Source organism: Desmodus rotundus, chromosome 6 (assembly GCF_022682495.2).
Source record: "Desmodus rotundus isolate HL8 chromosome 6, HLdesRot8A.1, whole genome shotgun sequence".
NCBI classification, from domain to species: Eukaryota; Metazoa; Chordata; class Mammalia; order Chiroptera; family Phyllostomidae; genus Desmodus; species Desmodus rotundus.
In genome coordinates, this window is record NC_071392.1 from 59,057,434 (window position 1) to 59,082,423 (window position 24,990).

The 24,990-nt window shown below is 37.8% G+C and overlaps 1 protein-coding gene across 1 annotated transcript in view; it reads right to left on the reverse strand.

Moving 5' to 3' along the window:
* Positions 1–24,990, reverse strand: part of SAMTOR (S-adenosylmethionine sensor upstream of mTORC1) — a 195,943-nt gene that overhangs the window by 74,910 nt on the left and 96,043 nt on the right. The gene's annotated exons all lie outside the window — the stretch shown is intronic.

Below are 24,990 nucleotides of genomic sequence, written 5' to 3' on the forward strand. Positions count from 1 at the left end.
ATGCTATTACGGCTATCCCATTTTTTCCCTCCCCTTTATACCCCTCCTCCCTGCGCTGCCCCCCTCACCCTCCAGCATCCCCCTTCCCACAATTCTTGTCCATGGATTATACATATAAGTTCTTTGGCTCCTCCATTTCCTATACTATTCTTAACCTCCTCCTGATTATTTTGTGCCTACCTATTCTGCTTCTTATTCCCTGTACCCTCCCCACTGATAACCCTCCATGTGATCTCCATTTCTGTGATTCTGTTCCTATTCTAGTAGTTTGCTTAGTTTTTGTTTTTAGGCTCACTTGTTGATAGTTGTGCTTTTGTTGTCATTTTACTGTTCATAGTTTTTGATCATCTTCTATTTCTTAGATAAGTCCCTTTAACATTTCATATAAGAAGGGCTTGGTGGTGGTGAACAGCCAGGCAGAGCCCTCTTCCCCAGCCAGCAGAGTTCAAACATCTGGTAAGGGAAGGACTCTCACCCAGCGCCCACCTCCTGCAGATTGCAAGCACCACCCCACCTCATCCAACAGGGAAGCTCTGCAAAACAGGCAGGAAGGGTCAAAAAACCCTGCAGGGTGCATATCCACAAGAGAGACAGAAAGAGGAATGCCTAAAGGTCCATTTTGAACTTCTCTCAGGGAGACAAAATATACTGGTTCCTAGAGCCCTTATTCCACTGAGGCCAGCAAAGCAGGGAGATCAGAAATTGGTTGGTGCAGCTCACACACAGAGTTGCCACCTGCACCAAACAGGAAAGAGCTGACCCTCTTACATGGATTGGTCCCTCCCTTGAAACAGACAGCTAGTTCATAACCAACTATACATTACTAGATATAAACTGGGACAGAACAAGATGGGTGGTGCAGGGGCAGGGGGAACACACACACAATTTTTCCAGAAGACAGAACACTGCCTCCCAGTGGAGACCCAGAGGTCCTACCCTCCTGATCGCAGTAGAAGCCCACTCTAGAGGCAGGTGAAGGTGATGCAGGAGGTGCTGCCAGAAGATGGATGATCCACATTGGGATGGTGAGCTGACAAAAAGCCAAAGGCAGATCCAGAAAGAGACAACAGAGGCAAACACCAAACTCTGCTGAGACAAATTCCACTGCATTCTTCTTCAGAATTGGTGTTATATTTTTTTCATTCTTTCACATAGCCTTTTTAATGTTTCTTTTCTGCTTCCACTGTATTCCAACTACTTCACAATTCTTTGGCTTTTATGTATTTATTCCTTTAATATAGATTTTATATTTGTTAAATTTTTATTTCAAATCTCACATTGTACCCTTCCCTTGTCTTACTCCATTATGCCGCCTTCTTGCCCTTTCTTATTTTCACTGTAACTTTTATTTTCCCCTATGCTGCACCTTGTTCTTATTCCTTACTCTTACAGTTTCTCCTCCCTCTACCCTATATCATTTTTTCCTTTCTTTTTCCTATTCTTATAACATTCTTATTGTATTTCTACCTTTATAAAATGTGGCTTATTTGGTAAGGATATTACAGTTATTGCTGCTCTTCAATAGTATTCCTATTTGTTCACTATCTTTTTTTTTTTAATTTCAAATATAACAAGCTACTCTCCCCCTATCTTACTCCATTTTGCCTTCCTCTTGCCTTTCTTTGAATGTGGAATTTTATTTTTTCCTTTTCTTAGCCTGGATTTTATTCCCTACTCTTATTATCCTCCCTCTATTCTCTCAGAATCATTTTTCTTTACCGTAGACATTTCATACACTCTTTTCTTTTTCATATAATATTCTTATTCTCTTTCTACCCTTATTAATCATTGCTCAGTTATTGTTGTTATTGACCCTGTTGTGGTTTTTCTGCAATTTTGTTCTCTTTGGTACACTATTTTTAAAAATTTTATTCAAACGTCATATTATATTCTTCCCTTTTCTCACATTTTGCCATTGTGTGTCCCTGTTTTACTTATATTTTAAATTTTACTTTCTCCCTTTCTTTGCCTTGTTTCTATTCCCTGCTCTTACTATTTCTCCTCTCACTTCCCTCCAAAATAATTTTTTTCTATTTTAGTCATCTCATATTTCATTTTTCCTACCTTGTAACATTCTTAAATTCTTTCTGCCTGAGCTTCCAGCCAAGATGTAGGCGTAGTTAGACACACTGAGCCTCCTCGCACAACCAAAAGAAGGACAGCAACATTTTAAAAACAAAAAACAGCCAGAACTGACAGAAATCGAACTGTATGGAAGTCCGACAACCAAGGAGATAAAGGAGAAACATTCATTCAGACCGGGAGGAGGGGTGGAGATGGGCAGCCGGGCGGAGAGGACTTGCTGCAAGGCGGTGGCTGGAGGACCCAGCAAGGTGGCGGACTGTGGAACAGGGCACACCAGGCTGCAGCTAGCAGACGCCACATTCGCTCATAGATAAACTGGGAGGAACGGTTGGGAAGCAAAACAGACCAAACAACCCAGGGTTCCAGTGCGGGGAAATAAAGCCTCAAACCTGATTGAAAACACCCAGTGGGGTTGAGGCGGCAGTGGGAGAAACTCCTAGCCTCACAGGAGAGTTCATTGGAGAGACCCCCAGGGGCCTAGAGCGTACACGAGCCCACCCATTCGGGAATTAGCAACAGAGGGGCACAATTTGATCCTGGGTAGCAGAAGGAGTGGCTGAAGTCCGGCAGAGTGGAGCAAGCACCAGTGCTCCCTCTTGGCCCCGCCCCCACGTAGAGCGTCACAGCTCAGTGACCAGCATTACCCTGCCCTGGTGAACACCTAAGGCTCTGCCCCTTTACGTAACAGACGTGCCAAGACACAAAAAATGGCCCAAATGAAAGAACACATCAAAGCTCCAGATATAATACAACTAAGCCACAAAGAGATAGCCAGCCTATCAGATGCACAATTCAAAACACTGGTGATCAGGATGCTCACAGAATTGGTTGAATTTGGTTGCAAATTAGATGAAAAAATGAAGGCTATGCTAAGAGAAACAAAGGAAAATGTACAGGGAACCAATAGTGAGGCGAAGGAATCTGGGACTCAAATCAATGGTGTGGACCAGAAGGAAGAAAGAAACATCCAACCAGAAAAGAAGAAACAAGAATTCACAAAAATAAGGAGAGGCTTAGGAACCTCCAGGACATCTTGAAAGGTTCCAACATCTGAATTATAGGGGTGCCAGAAGGAGAAGAGGAAGAACAAAAAATTGAAAACTTATTTGAACAAATAATGAAGGAGAACTTCCCTCATCTGGCAAAGGAAATAGACTTGCAGGAAGTCCAGGAAGCTCAGAGAGTCCCAAAGAAGCTGGACCCAAGGAGGAACACACCAAGGCACATCATAATTACATTCCCCAAGACTAAAGATAAGGAGAGAATCTTAGAAGCAGCAAGAGATAATGACACAGTTCCTTACAAAGGAGTTCCCTTAAGACTGTCAGCTGATTTCTCAAAAGAGACCTTACAGGCAAGAAGGGGCTGGCAAGAAGTATTCTAAGTCATGAAAGGCAAGGGCCTACATCCAAGATTACTGTATCCAGCAAAGCTATCATTTAGAATGGAAGGGAAGATAAAGTGCTTCTCAGACAAGGTCAAGTTAAAGGAGTTCATCATCACCAAGCCCTTATTATATATGAAATGTTAAAGGGACTTATCTAAGAAAAAGAAGATAAAAAATACGAACAGTAAAAATGACAGCAAACTTACAGTTATTAACAACCACACCTAAAACAAAAACAAAAGTAAACAGCTAGAACAGGAACAGAACCACAGAAATGGAGCTCACATGGAGGGTTATCAATAGGGGAGTGGGAGGGGGAAAGGGGGGAAAGGTACAGAGAATAAGTAGCATAAACGGTAGGTAGAAAATAGACAGGGGGAGGGTAAGAATAGTATAGGGAATGTAGAAGCCAAAGAACTTATAAGTATGACCCACGGACATAAACTATAGGGGAGAATGTAGGAGGGAGGGGGTGGGCAGGATGGAGTGGAGTGAAGGGGGGGGAAATGGGAGAACTGTAATAGCATAATCAATAAATATAATAAAAATAAAAGATTTTAAAGTTTAAAGTTTAAAAAAAATTCTTTCTGCCTTTATTAATCTTTGCTCAATTGGTGTTGATATTGCTGATGTGGTAGGGGGGTTACTTTTGCTGGCATGGGTTTGGTTTTCCTGGGTAGCATTGCCTTGTTAACCAGCACCTATACAATAGCATACAAGGCATGGTGCTGGTTGTGACTCCCAGTCAGCCAGCTGAAGGGGAGAGCCCACCAACAACTGATCCATTAATAATCAAAGCTCAAGTACAACAACAGAGCACACATAAACTGAGAAAAGGGCAACGTTATAAATCCAAATAAGGATATCAAGGAGACTGCACCACTGAGTCCCACAGAATTACTACCACAGAAGTCTACCACATAAAGACAGGTAGAGAAAGCAAAGCAACCAGAGACGCAGACACAAAAAAGAGTCACCTAAAAGGGGGAGACAAAGTAATAACCCCATTCACAAGGAAAGGAGGAATCCTCAGAAAAAGAGAAATGTTATTGAGGCAAGCAGTCTATCAGAATTCAAAATAATGGATGCCCAAGGAACTCAGTGAGAACTACAGTAGTATGAAAATGACAGAAACTATAAATAAGAACCAGTTAAAAATGAAGGATACAATATCTTCAATGAAAAATACACTAAAAGCAATTAAAAGAAGGCTAGATGAATCAGAGGATCAAATCAGAGCTGGAACACAAGGTAGAAAGGAATACCGGCAGAGCAATAAAATGAAAAAAGACTGAAAAAGAATGAAGATAGTTTAAGGGAGCTTCAGGACAACGTGAAATGTAACAATATTGCATCATAGGCGTATCAGAATGAGAAGGAAAGGAGCAAGGGATAGAAAACCTGCTTGAAAAAATGACAGAAAACTTCCCTAATTTGGTGAGGGAAAAGGCCATGCAAGTTCAGAAATCACAGCAGGTACCAATCAAGATAAACCCAAGAGGCCTACACAAAGACACATAATTAAAATGGCAAAATTTAAAGGCAAAGAGAGAATTTTATTTTATTTTATTTTTTTTTTTTTTTTTTTTTTTTTTTTATTGTTATGCAATTACAGTTGTATGCCTTTTCTCCCCATCCCTCTACCCCACCCCAGGTGAACCCACCTCCCTCCCCCCTCTCCACCCTCCCCCTTGGTTTTGTCCATGTGTCCTTTATAGTAGTTCCTGTAATACCCTCTTCCCACTATCCCCGCCCCCACCCCCCACCCCCGCCCTGGCTATTGTTAGATTGTTCTTAACTTCAATGTCTCTGGTTATATTTTGTTTGCTTTTTTCTTCTATTGCTTAGGTTCCAGTTAAAGGTGAGATCATATGGTACTTGTCCCTCACTTCCTGGCTTATTTCACTTAGCATAATGCTCTCCAGTTTCATCCATGCTGTTGCAAAGGGTATAAGCTCCTTCTTTCTCTCTGCTGCGTAGAATTCCATTGTGTAAATATACCATAGTTTTTGGATCCACTCGTTTGCTGATGGGCACTTCGGTTGCTTCCAGTACTTGGCTATTGTAAATTGTGCTGCTATGAACATTGGGGTGCACAGATTCTTTTGGATTGGTGTTTCAGTGTTCTTAGGGTATAATCCCAGCAGCGGAATTACTGGGTCAAAGGGCAGTTCCATTTTTAGTTTTCTGAGGAAATTCCATATTGTTTTCCACAGTGGCCTCACCAGTCTGCATTCCCACCAACAGTGCACAAGGGTTCCCTTTTCTCCACATCCTCTCCAACATTTGTTTGTGGATTTGTTTATGTTGGCCATTCTGACTGGTGTGAGATGATGCAAAGAGAGAATTTTAAAGGCAGCAAGGGGAAACAGCCAGCAACGTACAAGGGAGCTCCAATATGGCTATCAGCTGATTTCTCCAGAGAAACACTGTAAGCCAGAAGGAATTGGTATGAAATATGCAGATAATGAAAGGTAACGACCTACAATCAAGACTACTCTATCCAGCAAGGCTGTCATTAAAATGGAAAGCAAAATAAAGAGCTTCCCAGACAAATGAAGGTTAAAAGAATACATCTCCACCAAGCCGGACCTGCAAGAGATGCTAAAGGGGCTGCTATAAAAAGGAGAAGAAATGCAGTGAGAGAGAGAGAGGTGGGGGGAGAGGAACACAGGTACGGAAAAATGTCAATGAATAAATACCTGTCAATAATAACCTTAAACACAAATGGATTAAATATTCTGATCAAAAGTCATAGGGTAGCTGAATGGATAAGAATACATGAGCTGCTTATCTGCCATCTACAAGAGACCCTCCTTACAACGAAAGACTTACACAGGTTGAAAGTGAAGGGATTGAAAAATGTATTCCAAGCAAATGGACATGAAAAGAAAGCTGGGGTAGCAATACTTATATCAGACAAAACAGACTTCAAAACAAAGACCATAAAAAGGGACAAGGAAGGTCACTACATAATACCTAATGGAGTAGTGCAACAGGAGGATATAACCCATGTAAACATATATGAAGAGAACATAGGAGTACGTAAATATATAAAGAAAATATTGGAGGACTTCAAGAAAGATATTGACAACACTCTCATAGTAGGGGATATTAACAGCCTACTATCAACAATGAGTAGATCTTCCAAACAAAGAATCAACAAAGATATTGTGGCACTGACTGACACTCTACATCATAGGTGGCAAACACAAGGCCCACAGGCCAAATCCAGCCCTCCATCTTGTTTTATACGGGTCAGCACCTTGTTACAACCCGTTGGCAGTGCCAAGCTCCTTTCCCCTAGGTAAGGAGTAATTACATTTATACAGTCCTAAAATTACATTCAGCCCTTTGAAGGCAACTGCAAGGCTGACGTGGCCCCTAGTGAAAATGAGTGTGACACCCCTGCTTTACATCAAACGGACTTAATTGATATACACAGATCCTTTCATCCCAAAGAAGTAAAATATACATTTTTTTCAAACTCACATGGAACAATTTTCAAAGATAGACCCTATGACAGGACACAAAATAAGCCTCAACAAATTGTGGAAAACTGAAATCATATCTTGGATCACAATGGATTGAAACTAGAAACCAACCTCAAGGAAAAAACCTCAAAAACAGTCAAATACATGGAGACTGAGTAACATGTTATTAAATAATTAATGGGTCAACAATGACATCAAGGAATAGATCAATAAGTATCAGGTAACAAATGAAAATGAACACACAACAACCTCAAACTCATGGGATACAGCAAAGGCAGTACTGAGAGGGAAGTTCAAACAATATAGACCTACCTAAAGAAGAGAGAAAAATCTCAGATAAAGCACCTAACCCTACATCTACAAGAACTAGAGGAACAATACCAAACAAATCCAAGAGTGAGTAGAAGGAAGGAAATAATCAAGATCAGAAGAATTAAATGACTGAGAGACTAAAAGAAAAATTCAAAGGATAAATAAATCCAGGAGCTGGTCTTTGAAAACATAAACAAAACCTTTAACCAGACTCATCAAGGAAAACAAGGGAAGACTAAACAATAAAATCAGAAATGAAAGAGGAAAAGTTCAATCGAAACCACAGAAATACAAAGGGTTGTAAGAAATTACTGTAACAAGCACATGCCAAGAAATTTGAAAACCTGGGTGAAATGGACAATTTCTAGAAACATATAATCTTCCAAAACTGAATCGAGAAGAAACACAAATCCTGAATAGACTGATAACAGTTAGTGAAATTGAAGCAGAATCAAAAAAACCCAACACCAAATCCCTGGACCAGATGGCTTCACAGGTGAATTTTACCAAACATTTAAAAGAAGAACAAAGTCCTTTCCTTCTCTAACTATTCCAAAAATTTCAAGAAGAGGGAAGTCTCCCAAACTTTTTATGAGGCCAGTATCATCCTAATTCCAAAACCAAGTAAAGACAAAAAACAAAGAAAGAGAACAACAGACCAATATATTTGATGAACATAGATGCTAAAATCCTCAACAAATACTGGCAAACCACATCCAGCAATACATTAAAAAGATCAAGTGGGATTCATCCCAAGGCTGCAAGGTTGGTACAATATTCACAAATCAATAAATGTAATACACCACATAAAAAAATGAAAGAGAAAAATCACATGATCATATTAGTAGATGCTGAAAATGCATTTGATAAAATCCAGCACCCATTTATGATAAAAATATTGAGCAAAGTGGGAATAGAGGAAGCATACCTCAACATAAGAAAAGCCATGTACAAGAAACCTAAGTCAGTGTCATACTCAGTGGGCAAAAACAGAATGCTTTCTAATTAAGATCAAGAACAAGACAAGGGTGTCCAGTTTCACCAATCTTATTCAACACAGTAGTGGAAGTTCTAGCAAAAGCAATCAGACAAGAAAAATAAATAAAAGGCATCCAAATGGGAAAGGAGGAACTAAAACTGTCATTATTTGCAGACGCCATGATAGTATACATAAAAAAAAAAAACTGTCTCCAACAAAAACTACTCGACCTAATAGGTGACTTTTTTTGGCAAAAAAGCAGGACACAAAGTCAATATTCAGAAATTGATGGAATTTTTGTATACCAACAATGGAATATCAGAAACAGAAACTAGAAATAAAATCCCATTTTCTATAGGAACAAGAAAAATAAAGTACTAGGAATAAATTTAACCAAGGAAGTAAAGACTGGTACTCAGAAACTATAGAACATTGAAGAAAGAAATGAAAGAAGATAAAAACAACTGGAAGCATATACTGTGTTCATGGATTAGAAGAATTAACATCATTAAAATGTCCATACTACCCAGAGCAATCTATGTATTCAACATAATTGCTATTAAAGTATTAATGTCATAAATCAAAGATTTAGAATACTTCAAAAATTAATATGGAACATAAACAACCCTGAACAGCCTCAGCAATCTTGAGCAAGGACAAAGCAGGAGGGATCACAATACCTCATATCAAACTATACTACAGGACACCTAATCAAAACTATCTGGTACTGGCATAAGAATAGACACACAGACCAATGGAACAGAAGAGAGAACACATAAATAAATCCAAATATCTATGGTCAATTAATATTTGACAGTGGGGACATAGGCATATAATTGCATAAAAATAACCTCTTCAATAAATGCTGTTGGGGGAACTGGACTGGTACAGGCAAAAAAATGAAACTAGACCACCAACTTACATCATACACCAGAATAAATTCAAAATGGTAAGACTTAAATTTAAGTCATGACACCATAAAAGTCCTACAGGAAAACACAGGCAGGAAAATTTCAGATATCCTATGTAGTAATATTTTTGCCTATATATCTCTTAGGGCTAGGGAAATAAGGAAAAAAAAATAAACAAAAGGGAGTACTTGAAATTGAAAAGCATCTGTACAGCAAAATACACCATCATAATGAAAGTGATCTGTGTGGCAGAATATATTTGCCAGTGATGCACTGGACAAGGATTTGATCTCCAAAACATATAAAGAACTCAAAGGATGCAACACTAGGAAGACAAACAATCCAATTTAAAAATGAACAAAAGACCTGAACAGACACTTCTCCAAGTAGGACCTACACACGGCCTATAGACATATGAAAGGATGCTGCTCAGCATCACTAGCCATCAGAGAACTGCAAATTAAAACCACAATGAGATACCACCTCACAGCTGTCAAAATTGCCATCATTAATAAATCAACAAACAAAAAATGCTGGCGAGGATGTGGAGAAAAGGGAACCTTAGTGCACTGTTGGTGGGAATGCAGACTGGTGCAGCCACTGTGGAAAACAGTATGGAGTTTCCTCAAAAAACTCAAAATGGCACAGACTTCTGACCCAGCAACTCTGTTGGTTGGATTATACCCTATGATTCCCAAATCACCAATTTAAAAGAACTTACACACCCCTATGTTTTTAGCAGCACTGTTTACAAGAGCCAAGCGCTGGAAATGGCCTAATTGTCCATCAGTAAATGCGTTGATCAACAAACTGTGATTCATTTACACAATGAAATATCATGCAGCAGAAAGAAAGAAGGGCCTCCTACCCTTCAGCACAACATGGATGGAACTGGAGAATATTATGCTAAGTGAAATAAGCCAGTTGGTGAAAGACAAATACCATTATGATCTCACCTATATGAGGAATCTAATGAACAAAATAAACTAACGAACAAAATAGAACCACAGGCATGGAATCATGGAAGTCTGATAATGATGAAAGGCAAGTGGTAGGGGAACAATGGTGGAAAGGAGGAGAAGGGACTAGTAAATGAACATGTATGAATGACCCATGGTATGAACAAGAGTGTGGAAATTGACTGTGAGAGCAGTGGGTGGTTTGGACAAAGGAGGGCATAGGGGAAAAACTGGGACAACTGTAATAGAATAACAATTAAAAAATGATAAAAAATACATGAAGAAATTTAATTTAAAAGGAAAAAGATCTTTATATATAAGTGGGAAAATGATGTACAGAGATAATGAGAAAAAAGCTAAAAGTAAACCAAAAGCCATTAACTTTAACCTACACTAGTAATCACAAAAACAAATACAAAACAAATACAACTAAAGTTGCAGATTATAAAAATTAAACTATTTTTTGTATTTGCTAACATCAAAATTTATATACACAACTGTCACACTAATGGCAATGAAAAAATAATAAAAATTCTACAGCGATACTAGTATATATGGTGTCTTTGTGACTAAGAGAAAGGGTACCCATTCTTCAAATTAAAAAAATTTAGTATATTACTGCATAATCTAACAACTGAATACAGTGGCCCAGCCTGTCTCTGCTCAGAGAGGCACTGCAGAACACATGAGAAACAACAACCTGACTGTGCATATGTGTGTCATACATATCCTAAACCCTTAAGTATTTCAGTGTCAGAGTGGGAAGTGAGCAAACATTGGGCCTCCAAGAGCCACAAGTGAACAAGGGGGTGAATCAAAGGATGCCCAGGATGACTGGAATAGAACATGAGCACTGTTTTATGAATGATAGTGTTCTTTCTTGGTGCTCCAAGCTAGGCCAGAAAGCAAGATCTCCATCCACTCTTGATTAAGTTTGTATATATGCCTAATATGTGAATGGTGCATCCTTGGATGTGGTGAGATTTATGGTATACAATATGAATATTATTTGTAGCAACCTTTAATAACTGTTTTGCAAAACAAAATGGAAATACTTAGCAAGAGCACTGAAATATTCATACACTTTAACTTGCAGTGTCACTATAAATTTTATGTTAAGGACGACATGACAGGAGATAGCAAATATTAACTTGATGAATGTAAAATTACATATGCAAGTGAAGATGATTTTGAGATGATAAGAACATTAAAGAATGTTTTTAAAATAAAAAGTCTTAAGTTCCTATTCTTAAATGTTTAAAAATCCCAATATAATACTACTTCTATTATTTGTTTAAAATTTTTTTTCCAGCTATAGCAAAGAAATTTTTTATGGGCTGTTAATAATCATGAGTTTCAAATTAATGAAGTTTTATGAAATTCTTGTGAATTACTTCTGAAAGCTCATATACTTTAAGAAACTTTCATAAGTATTTTTTTGAGTTTTAACAGTGAAGGGTATTTGTAAAGGATACACACTACAGTGCTCCTAAAAATGAGGAATATATAAAATCATCAATTAGTATGGAAAGTCAACATTAGAATTTCTGTGATTTTCATTTCTATAAAAAAAATTAAGCTTTACAGGTATATAAATTGACACCCCTGTAATAGTTAATTTTGTGTGTTAACTTGATGAGGCCATGATATCCTAATATTTGATCAATTAAACCCTAGTCTAAATAGGTCACTGTGAAGGTATTTTTTTTAGATGACACTAACATTTAAATCATAGATTGTAGATAAGCAGATTACCCTCTATAAAGTAAGTGAGCCTCATCTAAACAGTTGAAGACCTTAACAGAAAGACTTGAGAATGAGAAATTTTTTTAATTGAATTTATTTCGGTGTCATTGGTAAATTGTAAAATTACACAGGTCAGGGATACAATTCTACAATACATCACCTGTATATTGTATTGTTTACCACCCCAAGGCAAGTCACCTTTTATCACTATTTATCCCTTTACCTTTTTTTACCTCACTCCACACCCTCTTCCCTGTGGCAATAAACATACTTTTGCCTGTGTCCACCAGCCTTTTTTTTCTTTGCTAATCCCTTCACTCTTACCCAGCCTGCAACTTCCTCCCTTCTGACAGCTGTATGTTCTTTGTACCCATGAGTCTGTCTTCACTTTGTCTCTTATTTTGTTCACTAAATTCCACATGCAAATAAAATTATATGGCACTTGTCTTTTGCTGAGTGGCTTATTTCAATGAGCATACTACTCCCCAGGTCAATCCATGCTGTCACAAAAGGTATGATTTCATTCTTTTTTATGGCCAAGTAGTATTCCACTATGCAAATGTGCCAAGTTTTTTTTTTTATCCACTCATATACTGATGAACATGGGCTATTTTTAAATCTTGGCATTGTAAATAATGCTACAATGAACACAGAAGTGCTTATATTCTTTTCAAATTAGTGTTTTGGGCTTCTTTGGATATATTCCCAGAGGTGGAATGACTAGGTCATAAGGCAGTTCCAATTTTAATTTTTTGAGGTAACTCCATACTGCTTTGCACAAAAGCTGCATAAATCTACATTCCTACAAACAGTGCACAAGGGTTCCCATTTCTCTGCACTTAGCCCTAACACTGTTGTTTGTTGATTTATTGATGACAGCCATTCTGAGAGGTATGAAATGATATCTCACTGTGGTTTTAATTTGCATTTCTCTGATAATTAGTGACATTGAACATCTTTTCATATGTCTATTGGCCATCCGCACGTTCTCTTTGGAGAAGTGTCTATTCAGGTCTTTTGCTCATTTCTTAATTGGATATTTTTTGGTTTTTTGGTGTTGAGTTTTATAAGTTCCTTATAAATTTTGGATATTAAGCCCTGATCAGATGTATTGGTAAATATGCTCTCCATTGAGTGTGTTGCCTTTTCATTTCATTGATGGTTTCCTTTGCTGTGCAAAACCATTTTAGTTTAATGTAGTCCCATTTGTTAATTTTTTTCTTATTTTTCCCTTGCCCAAAGAGATCTATCAGAAAAAGTTTTGCCAAGAGAAATGTCCAAGATTTTACTGCCTATATTTTCTTCTAGGATTTTTAACGTTTCAAGTCTAACATTTGAGTCTTTAATCCATTTTGAATTTATCTTCTATAGTGTACGAGAACGTGGTCTAGTTTATCTTTTTTTTTTTGCATGAATCTGTCCAATTTTCCCAACTTCATTTATTGAATAGACAATCTTTACCCATTGTATGTTTCTGCATCCTTTGTCAATATTAATTTGACTACACAGGTGTGGGATTATTTCTGGCCTTCAAATTTTGTATCATTGATCTATATGTCTGTTTCTATGCCAGCACCATGATGTTTTGATTATTATGAACTTGTACGATAGTTTGATATCAGGTAGTGTGATTCCTACAACTTTTTTCTTCTTTCTCAAGACTGCTGTGGCTACCTAGGGTCTTTTGTGTTTCCATATAAATTTCAGGGATATTTCTTCTAGTTCTGTGAAATCCACTTTTGGTATCTTGATGGGAATTGCACTGAATCTATAACTTTGGGTATTATACACATTTTAATGATGTTCATTCTTCCTCTCTGTGAACACAGAATATGCTTCCACTTATTTGTCTCTTATCAGTGTTTTATTATTTTCAGAGTGCAGGTCTTTATATCCTTGATTAAATGTATTCCTAGGTGTTTTATTATTTTTTGAAGCAATGTAAATAGGATTGTTTTCTTAGTTTCCCTTTCTGTTAGTTCATTATTGGTGTATAAAACTGCAACTAATTTCTGCATACTTATATTGTATCCTGCTAGTTTACTGAATTTATTTATCCGTTCTAATAGTTTTTGGTCGAATCTTTAGGGTATACTGTGTATAGTATGTGTCATCTGCAAGTAATACCAGTTTTACTTTTTCCTCTTCAAATTGATGCCTTGCCTTTTATTGTTCTTGTCTGAATGCTGTGGCTATGACATCGAGCACTGTGTTAAGTAATAGTAGTGAAAGTGGACATCCCTGTGTTGTTCATCGGTCTTAAGGGAAACACTTTCAGTTTTTGCCTACTGAATATGATGCTGGCTGTGTAAGTTTGTCATATACGCCCTTTATTATGTTGAGCTATATTCCCTCTATTCTCACACTACTGAAGGCTTTTATAGGTACTAGATTTTATTCTTCATTTTGTTTATGTGGTCTATCATGATTATTGATTTATGGATATTGTAACAACCTTGCATCCCCAGAATAAATCCGACTCAATCAGGAGTACAACCTTCATATGGTATTGTTGGATCTGGCTTGTTAATATTCTGTTGAGGATTTTAGCACCAAGATTTATCAGGGATACCGGCCACTAATTTTCTTTCTTTGTAGTGTTTTCATATGGTTTTAGAATTTCAATAATGCTGGTTCCTAAAATAAGCTTTGGAGTCTCTCTTACTCTTGAATTTTTGGGAATAGTTTGAGAAGGATAGGTGTTCATTCTTCTTTGAATATTTGCTTTTCATTACTTTGAATATTTCATGCCAGTACTTTTTGGCCTGAAATGTTTCTATTGAGAGGTCAGCTGACAGTCTTATGGAAACTCCTTTGTAGGTAAGTAACTGCTTTTCACTTGCTGCTTTTAAGTCTCTTAAGTTTTTAACTTTTGCCATTTTAATTATGATCTTTCTTGGTGTAGACCTCTTTGGGTTTACGTTGTTTGCAACTCTTCGTGCTTCCTAGACTTGTGTGTCTTTTTCCTTCACTAGGATAGGGAAGTTTCAGTCATTATTTCTTCATATAGGTTCTCAATCACATGTGGTCTCTTTTCTACTTCTGGTACTGCTATGATACGGATGTTGTTACACTTCATATTGTCCCAAAGGTCTCTTAAACTATGCTCATTCTTTTCTTTTTTCTACTTGTTTGGAGGTTTCCTGCTTCATCATCTTCCAAATCACTGAATCAATATCTGCTTCACACACCTGCTTTTTTATTCCATCCAGTGTATTCTTGATGTAAGATGATATTCTTCACCTCGCACTGGTTCTTTTTCTAGGTTTCTATGTCTATTTCCATACTGTTGTAGTTCTAAGTTCCTTGAGCATCCTTATACCTATTACTTTGAACCTGTATCTGACAAATCACGTGCCAGCATTTGATTTAGTTCTTTTTCTGGAGAATTCTCCTGTTCTTTCATTCGAGGTGTGTTCCGTTGTCTCCCCATTTTCGCTGCCTCTTTGTGTTTGTTTGTACGCACTGGGTTGGCCAAAAAGTCCATATTTTTTTTCTGTAAAAATAAAAGACACATTTTTCATTTTCACCAATATCTTTCTTGATTTGGATATTTCGATTTGTTGGCTATCTACCACTATTGCAGGGGCATCAAACTCATTTTCACTAGGGACCACATCAGCCTCGCAGTTGCCTTCAAAGGGCTGAATATGATTTTAGGACTGTATAAATGTAACTACTCCTAAGCAGTTAAGCGAGAGCTCGGCGCTGCTCCTGGGTAGAAAGCAGGTGCCGGGCCAGATAAAACAAGGTGGAGGGCTGGATTTGTCCTGTGGGCCTTGTTTGCCACCTGTGTGCTACTGGCTTCTAGTGGGTAAAGGCCAGGGGTGCTGCTAAACATCTTTCAATGTATAAGACAGCCCCACAGCAAAGAAATATTTGGCCGCAATGTTAATAGTACCAAGAAACTTTCCACCCACTTTTGACATGTTCAATCAGTCACAGCTCCCTCTCCATACACATCACAAATCTTTTTTCCTGTTTCAGTTGTGTTTTTACCTTTATTGAAATAATAAAGCATAATACACCAAAAATGTTGTGTATTTTCTTCCATCTTAAATATTAAAATAGCTGCGCAAAATTCACCAATTTTGACTTTTCTTTTTAAGTGCATGCTGATTTGACAGCTGTCAGAATACAATCTAACAGAATTGATTTGAATGAAGTTAAAGACAACTAAGCACTACTAGAGCCACCAAACAGAAAAAACTAAATAAACTTTTGGGCCAACCCAGTATTATAGATCTGCTATGACTACCAGTTTTTGTGGGATGAACTTACGTAGTAGGTGTCCTATGGTACCCACAGGTGCAGTCTCCTTGGTCACCTGAGCTGGATGCTCTAGGAATGTCCCTTGTGTGGGTTACGTGGATCCTCCTATCATATTGAGTCTTGATTGCTATTGGCCCATTAGTACTTGGGATGGGCCCTCAGGCTGGATGACTGTAGGCTCGATTTGGACTACCAAGTGTGAGCTGCTCTGCGGGTGCTAACCACACAAACATAATTCACTTCAACAGGGTTTAGTGGCTGCTGAGATCTCCCTTTGGATACGCTGTTTGTGAAGCTTTCTGTATAGTGTTCTGATGTTGTCTGAAGCTGGCCACTGGGTATGTTGGTTTTATGCTTCTTTGGAGGGATTCTGGTGCAGGCTACTGTAAGATGCTCTCTGTGCCTGGCCCTGGGCAACCTATATTTGGAGCTACAAGTGAGCCACAGTTTTGGCTGCCTCTGCTGGGCTCCATTGCTCACAGGAAGGACCAAGCTGCACACCAAAGCCAGCTTTTCCCAGCACTGGGCTGGGGGGCAAGTCAGCAAAAGCCCCAAGGCATGTTGATGAGATCCTCATCTGCCTGCCTCTGCCAGCCAGCTGCCTTTTAGGCTGTCACTGAAAGAGCCTCTGCCAGAGTTGGGTGATGGGGCTAGTCTATCTCCCATGAGAGACTGGTGCCATTCAGGCTTTGGGGAAGGTGGTGGGTGTGGCCCTTTCCCCACAGCCAAATAACTCAGACTGTCCTGGATTTTGTTCTGATCGTGGCAGGGCAGAGCAACTGGAAGTCAGGCAGTTGGGGCCTCCGAGGACCCGAGGTTTAGTCTGTTTTGGAACACGGGAGGCTAGTTCTATCAGATCTCTGGTATGGGGGAAGTACCAGTTTGGTTCATAGGTGTGTGGATGGAATGGCCCCTGCCCCAAACCAGCTAAGTCAGTCACTGACACCCCCCCGGGTTTGCCCATACTTCTACACCTTGATCAAGCAGCTGCACAGGGTAGTTTGAGGACAATTCCAGAGGGTAAAGCAATTGCTTTCCCCAGGCCGATGCCACAGAGGGGGTGCTCCACCCAAGAAAGATGGTAATTGCAGTATCAGAGAACTCTTCAATACAGGGATGCTGGTGGGTATCCCCACAGCTTCCACTCCAGAGCTATAAACCCAAGACTCTCCACAGGTGATGCTAGCCCTCTCTCCTCTGAGACCCAAGGTAGGCTGCGAAAAAAATTTTGTGCATTGACCGTTTAAGAGGGTGCTTTTATCTCCAGCAGACTCTGTCTCTCCCTGGCAGACAGAAACCCCACTGTTTTTATAGGGATGTTATGTGGGTGCCTCTTTCCAGCTCTGGTGCTCTGGTCTGGGGAGACTGGCTTGGGGTTTAGGCCCCATGCTTTAGGGGGAACCCCCTACAGCTGAGATATCCTTCCAGGAACTCAGTCTCGGTGGGTGGGAGCAGGGCTAGCCCCTTTCCCATCTCCATTTCTCCTATCAGTCTTGATGTGGCTTCTTCTGTTAATACTTGATTATAAGCCTCTCTTCAGCTACTCTTCAGTTTATTATTCAGGATAATGGTTCTTTAATTTACTTGTAATTCCAGTTTGGTCCCGGGAGGAGGTAAGTATAGATTTCACCTACTCCACAGCCATCTTGAAGGTCAGAAAGAAAGATTTACACCTTCAGAATATCTTTAGACTCAAACCCTGTCTCTGGGTGTCTAGCATCTTGGCCTGCCTGATGATTTTGGACTTGCCAGCCCTCCACAATCATGTGAGCCTACTCCTTAAAATAACTCCCCCTTCTCTCTTTATTTACACACACCCACACATACTATTGGTTCTGTTCCACTGGAAAACCCTGACTAATACACACCTCCAGAGAGTCCATGTGTCTGGTAGCCAAGCTTCCCATTGTGTCATGTTACCTGAGGGATGAAAGTGAGTTCCAAAACACAGAGGACTGACAGTGGCTCATTTCTACTATTTGTTCCCTAACAGCATACCACAACTTACTGAATTTACTTGCTCCCAGGTGAGTGAGTAGAATGATTTAGTTTTTCATTAAGTTAAGCCTCATGAAAGAATAGTTTATCAAGATTCTTACAAAAAACCTAAAGATTGCCCTGGCTGAGTGGCTCAATTGGTTGGAACATTCTCTCATGTCCCCAAAAGGCTGTAGGTTCGATTCCCAGTCAGGGCATTTACCTAGGTTGCAGGTTTAATCCCCAGTCAGGGTGTTTCCAGGAGGCAATCAATTGAGGTTTCTCTCTCACATCAATGTTCCTCTCTCTCTCCCCCTTCCTCTCTCTCTCAAATCAGTAAATCTATGTAAAGATAAAAAACAAAACAAAACTGAAGAATGAAGATAATCTAAAAATTCAAATGCAAGGAAATTACAAAATAAAGCAGATATGACCCTTCTATTCCTAGAAAAACACTTTTTGCTACACTGAAGCAAAAAATTACAAACTCAGATCTGGCAAGAAGTTGGAAAAGAAATCAAAATTATAAAAAAAATTAACTGAAAGGTAAATTTATATTTATTCATTACCCTCTCCTAAGTGATTATGTCTTAAGATATCACTTAACAATACAGTAAACTATCATACTTAATAAAATTTAAAAATATTGTTTATTTTAAATATCTCATCTGTTATTATTTATGACATCAACAACTTGTTTATGACATTGTGATGGTCCTTCTTCGCTGACCTGCCACCATCAGAGATCCCTGTAACATGACTAATCATTTTCTATAAGAAAAGGGAGTTCTGGCCAAGATGGAGGTGTAGATAGATGTGCTTCACCTCCTTGCACAACCAATTTAAAAACAAAACATAACCAGAACTGCCAGAAAATCGAACTGCACGGAACTCCAACAACCAAGGAGTTAAAGAAGAAACATTCATCCAGATAGGTGTGCCAAGACAAAGAAATACAGCCCTAATGAAAGAACGGATCAAAACTCCAGAAAGAAAACTAAGTGATGAGGAGATAGCGAACCTATCAGATGCAGAGTTAAAAATATTGGTAATCAGGATGTTCACAGAAATGATTGAGTACAGATGCAAAATAGAGGAAGAAGTAAAGGCTGTACAAAGTAAAATAAAGAAATGTATACAGGGAACCAACAGTGAAGGGAAGGAAACCGGGACTCAAATAAACAATTTGGAACAAAAGGAAGAAATAAACATTCAAAGGGAACAGAGTGAAGAAACAAGAATACAAAAAGTGAGGAGAGGATTAGGAACTTCTGGGACAACTTTAAATGTTCCAACATCCAAATCATAGGGCTGCCAGAAGGAGAAGTCGAAGAGCCAGAAATTCAAAAACATAATGAAAGAAAACTTCCCCAGTCTGGTGAAGGAAATACACAAACAAGTCCAGGAACCTCAGACAATCCCAAACAAGCCAGACCCACAGAGGAACACACCAAGCACATTATAATTAAGCTGCACAAGACTAAAGATAAGGAGAGAATCCTAAAAGCATCAAGAGAAAAGGGGACAGTTAGCTACAAGGAGGTTCCTATAAGACTATCAGCTGATTTCTCAAAAGAAACCCTACATCCATGACTACTCTATCCAGCAAAGCTACCATTTAGAATGGAAGGGCAGATAAAATGCTTCCCCGATAAGGTAAAGTTAAAGGAGTTCATCATCACCAAGCCCTTATTTTATGAAATGTTAAAGGGACTTAAGAAAAAGGTCAAAACTATGAACAGTAAAATGACAACAAGCTCACAACCATCAAAAACTGAACCTAAACAAAACAAAACAAAAACAAAACAAGAACTACACAAATGACTAAAACAGGAACAGAATAACAGAAATGGCAATCACATGGAGAGTTATCAGTGTGGACGGGGAGAGGGGAGAATGCAGGAAAAGGTACAGAGAATAAGAAGCATAATTGTTAGTAAAAAATAGACAGGGGGAGGTTAAGAATAGTATAGGAAATGGCGAGCCAAATAATTTATATGTATGACCCATGGACATGAACTAAGTGGGGGGAATGCTAGAGGGAAGGGGGTACAGAGTGGAGGAGAATAAAAGGGAGAAAAAATGGAACAACTGTAATAGCATAATGAATAAAATATACTTAAAAGAAGAAAAATAACTTGTTTGCAACCTACATTTCAGTATTTTTTAGTAATTCACAATTCTATGGTAGCAAATGATTTAAGGATAGGAATCTCATATTTGGTGAGAACATACTTTATATTTATATGTAATGGAAATCTTTTAGGAGTTAATATCGATTTACCTGTCTTCTTAAAAATAACTTAATGAACATCATCTTTTCTTGATAATAGAGATATTCACAATGGCCATTAATAATTTTCTATATATACAAGGAGGGCTCTTCCCCTACAATAAATATGCCTATATTTCTGGAATTATTTGTTGCTTTTCTCTAAGATAGCTGGTCATTTCTCTCAGTCACATTTGGTAATTATGTATCTGAACCTTTTATGTCTTCTAACTTAAGGTCTCTAATTTGTTACACTTTGAAAATTCTCCTTCCTCTTTATTCCTCATCTTCATTTTTGTTATGCAGGCCCTAATTTCAGGCAATTACTTGAAATGATCTCATCTTTATTCAAGGTGGTTGAACATGTCAGCTGATACTGGATATACTGTCTTATATTAATTAGGATAAGAAATCAAATAGTACATAGAGATAGAATCCCCATAGCAATGTTTGCTGAGGATATAAAGTCTCCTTTTCCCCTTTTAAAAAACCATTTTATAGTCTATTTCTAACATTTTAATTTTTTATTCCCCCTTGAGTCTACAATCTGTTGTGTTTATCTTACTCTAACACTTTGTGCCAACCTCACTTTATAATGATACACAGACCTAAAACGATAGTCTAGGTTAAAAAGAAAAAGAAAAACAACACAGGAAACAGTACAACAAATAGTTCCTGTTTCTAACCTCAATTAAGTCATCTCTATGTTCTAAAGTGAGAGCTTACTTAATCAAGAGAGTGGCACTATTGGGAATTTTGCTTAAAAGGAATTCTATAGTCCCTTCTAACAAATTCATTCACTCACTAATCTACTGGGTTCCTTTATATGCAAAGTTACTATATTAGGCCCCCAAATTACAGCAGAGAATCATACAGTTCCCGCATCTATCCTAATGGAACTTAACACATAGTACAATGGTTTGGAAAACTGTAATGGTTAGGAAAAGTACAATATCCCTTGGGCCAGTTTCTCAGTGAGTAACTTAATGCTTTTAGAATTCTCTCTTTCCTAAGTTCTCAATTACAATTAAGGCATAAAGAAACCTTGGCCTTTAGCCACAGTTCTCTTGAGATTTTATGATAGAATGGACTTAGAATACTGTGAATTCGGTCAAACATACAGACTTTCAAAATTGTTTCTATCTTCAAGAATATGTATTCTTAAAGAGTTAATCCATAACAGTACAGGGAGAAATTAAGATTTCCCTCTTAAGTGGTTCTTAAAGCACATAAACATTGCCTTGTTGTTTAGAGATTGAGTGAGGTAGACAATGGCATTCTGAAATACTTGCTCAAATTTATAGCTTAAAAGTTCTGTGCTGTAACCTCTATTACTGCTGGCTGGCTTATATAAAGGAAACAATATTTCTTTGAAGTCTAAAAACCACTGCTTTGGAAAAGTGAGGTGGGAAAGAATCCAGATGGATAAGGTGTTTCAACAACTTCAAAGAAGGCTTCACAGTTGTCTCAATTTTCTTCTCCCCTTTATTCCCCTTATGCCCCGTACCCACCCACCCCATTCTCCATCACCCCCCATGCTTAGTTCATGTGCATGGGCTGTACAGACAAGTTCTTGGGCTTCTCCATTTCCTATACTATTCTTAACTTCCCCGTCTATTTTATGCCTACCAATTATGTTTTGTATTCCCTGTGCCTTTCCTCCCCATTGCCTCCCTCCCACTGACAACCCTTCCACTGAAGATCCATGTGATCTTCATTTCTGTGATTCTGTTCCTGTTCTAGTTGTTTCCTTAGTTTTTGTTTTTGTTTTTTAGGTTCAGATGTTGATAGCATTTGTTGTCATTTTATTTCTCATAGTTTTTGATCTTCTTCTATTTCTTAGATAAGTCCCTTTAACATTTCATATAATAAGGGCTTGGTGATGATGAACTTTAACTTAACATTTACTGGGAGGCACTTTATCTGCCCATCCACTCTAAATGATAGCTTTGCTGGATAGAGTAATCTTGGATGTAGTTCCTTGCCTTTCACTACTTCAAATATTTCTTTCCAGCCCCTTCCTGCCTGTAAGGGTTTCTTTTGAGAAATCAGGTGATACCCTTATGCGAACTCCTTTGTAAGGAACTGTCTCCTTTCCTCTTGCTGCTTTTAAGATTCTCTCCTTTTCTTTAACCTTGGGTAACTTAATTATGCTGTTTCTTGGTGTGTTCCTCCTTGGATCCAATTTCTTTGGGACTCTTTTGGGCTTCCTGGACTTCCTGGAAGCCTATTTCCGTCACCAGACTGGGAAAGTTTTTCTTCAATATTTTTTCGTAAGTTTTCTTGCTCTTCCTCTTCTCCTTCTGGTAGCCCTATGATTCGGATGTTGGAATGTTTAAAGTTTTCCCAGAAGTTCTGAAGCCTCTCTCATTCTTTTGAATTCTTGTTTCTTCATTCTGTTCTGGTTCACTGTTTATTTCTTCCTTTTGTTCCAAATTGTTGATTTGAGTCCCGGTTTCCTTCCCTTCACTGTTTGTTTCCTGTATATTTTGCTTTATCTTGCTTTGTGTAGCCTCCATTTCTTCCTTTATTTTGCACCTGAGCTCAATCAATTCTGTGAGTATCCTGATTACCAGTGTTTTGAACTCTGCATCTGACAGGTTGTCTATCTCTTCATGGCTTAGCTCTTTTTCTGGAGTTTTGATATTTCATTTGGGCCATATTTCTTTGTCTCAATGCATTGGTCTGGATGAATGTTTCTTTAACTCCTTGGTTATTAGAGTTCCATGCAGTTTGCTGTTCTGGAAGTTTTGGTTGTTTATTGTTTTTAAATGGGTTGTTATCCTTCTTTTGGTTGTGCGAGGAAGCGAAGTGTCTCAACCTACACCTCTATCTTGGCTGGAAATCCTCTCTGGTCAAATTGTTAAGGCCATACTCTGAATTTTAAAATATTCTCCAGAAGTAAAGTAACTAACCCCAAACTTCTACATTTGATTATTCAACTGTTTCTATATTTTTATTTCATTCATTCAAATACATATTGAGTACTTATTATGTGTTTGGTATTCCATAGATGTCTATGATGTTACATTAGTGATAAGGCCAACTTCTTGCCCTTAAGTTTACACAGCAGAAATATAATTTAGGTAATTGCTATTACAAATAAAATACCTTATGAATTATTTATACATGATGCCTTTTTATAGTAGAGCTGAGCTGAGGGAGAATTGGAAACAATATAATGTAATAAACATACAGTGGTACATGAGGACTCCCACTACAAAAAAAAATCATACATAATACATGATTTGAAAACTGAAATATCTATATATGTCTCCTCATACTGTTACCCAATAAAACAAAACTGGCTATTATCAGTATAATTATACTATACCTAATACTAATATGCCATTCAATTTGGTATAAGTAAACATTTCAGAATTGTGTACAACATAGTGCCTAATCTAAGGAAGTCAGCTCTGACTTTGGCAGATCCACAGGTAAATAGTCACCCTGGGCCAAGTGAAGCATGGAGAATGGGAGAGAGCCAATGAAAGAATGGAGTGGACTGAAACTCAAGAATAAGGCAATTTATTGATTACAGAGTTTCCCCTCCTATTGTATCTCCTTAAACAACAGCTTTCCCATAGGCTCCACAGTAAAAGGTTTAGAAAACCAAAATACTCTAACCCTATTCTTCACTATAGGTTTCAAGCTATAGATCCTGTCCAAGCCTGAGTACTAAATCTCAGATAAGTTTTACATTTCCATTCTTTGTTTTCCGTAATAAACAGCAGGCTTCAAATTTATTAATTTTCTTACTTCTCCTTTCTCCCTCTTAACCATGCTTTCAAACAATGTTACAACTGTACTTTCTCAAAAAAGAAAAAAAAAAGATTGTAAGCAAAGTAAGTAAACTGTTAAATAACAACAATAAAGGTATTTACAAACTGAGGTCCATTCTTTCCCCTTTACATTACTGCCAATTATACCATTTATTGCACTATCCATAATTTCATACAAATAACTGGAAAATTAAAATAATATCGGTGACAAGAAACTTAGTAATCAGTCTTAGTGCAATTGAGACAAAGATAAAATTCATTAAGGTTCTATAACGCAGTGAATTTTCAGACTCTCAATTTCATACTTGCCAGATATATACTTGACAAGCTAAAATTAAATTGTGTGTTCAATTTTATAATTATTGAAGAACATGTATAACATACTGGAAATACATTGTCAATAACTCTTTAAAGCATAAAATATAATTAAGAATTTAATTTTTTAAGGGAATGGGAATAAAAGACATAACTCTCCAACTTTCATGTGAATCCATTTGACTCTTTTAAACATTTTCCAGGAATTCTTTATGTATGAAAAGAATTATCTATACACAAAGACATTAGAGGGCCTATAGGTCCTATGATACTTAGTACACTGACAGTCTAAGTGAAATTAATCTGTTTCACATCCTTTTCCTTACTACTGTAATATGATTTATATGTTTAAAAACTTAAAAAAATAACATTCCTAGATAGATAAAGCATAAAATATGGCATAATGATTCTGAAAAGCACAAATTCTCCCTCTACACTCAGCAAAAAAACCCAAAACCAAAAAACAGTATTTAAATTAATATGTGTATAAGTCAAC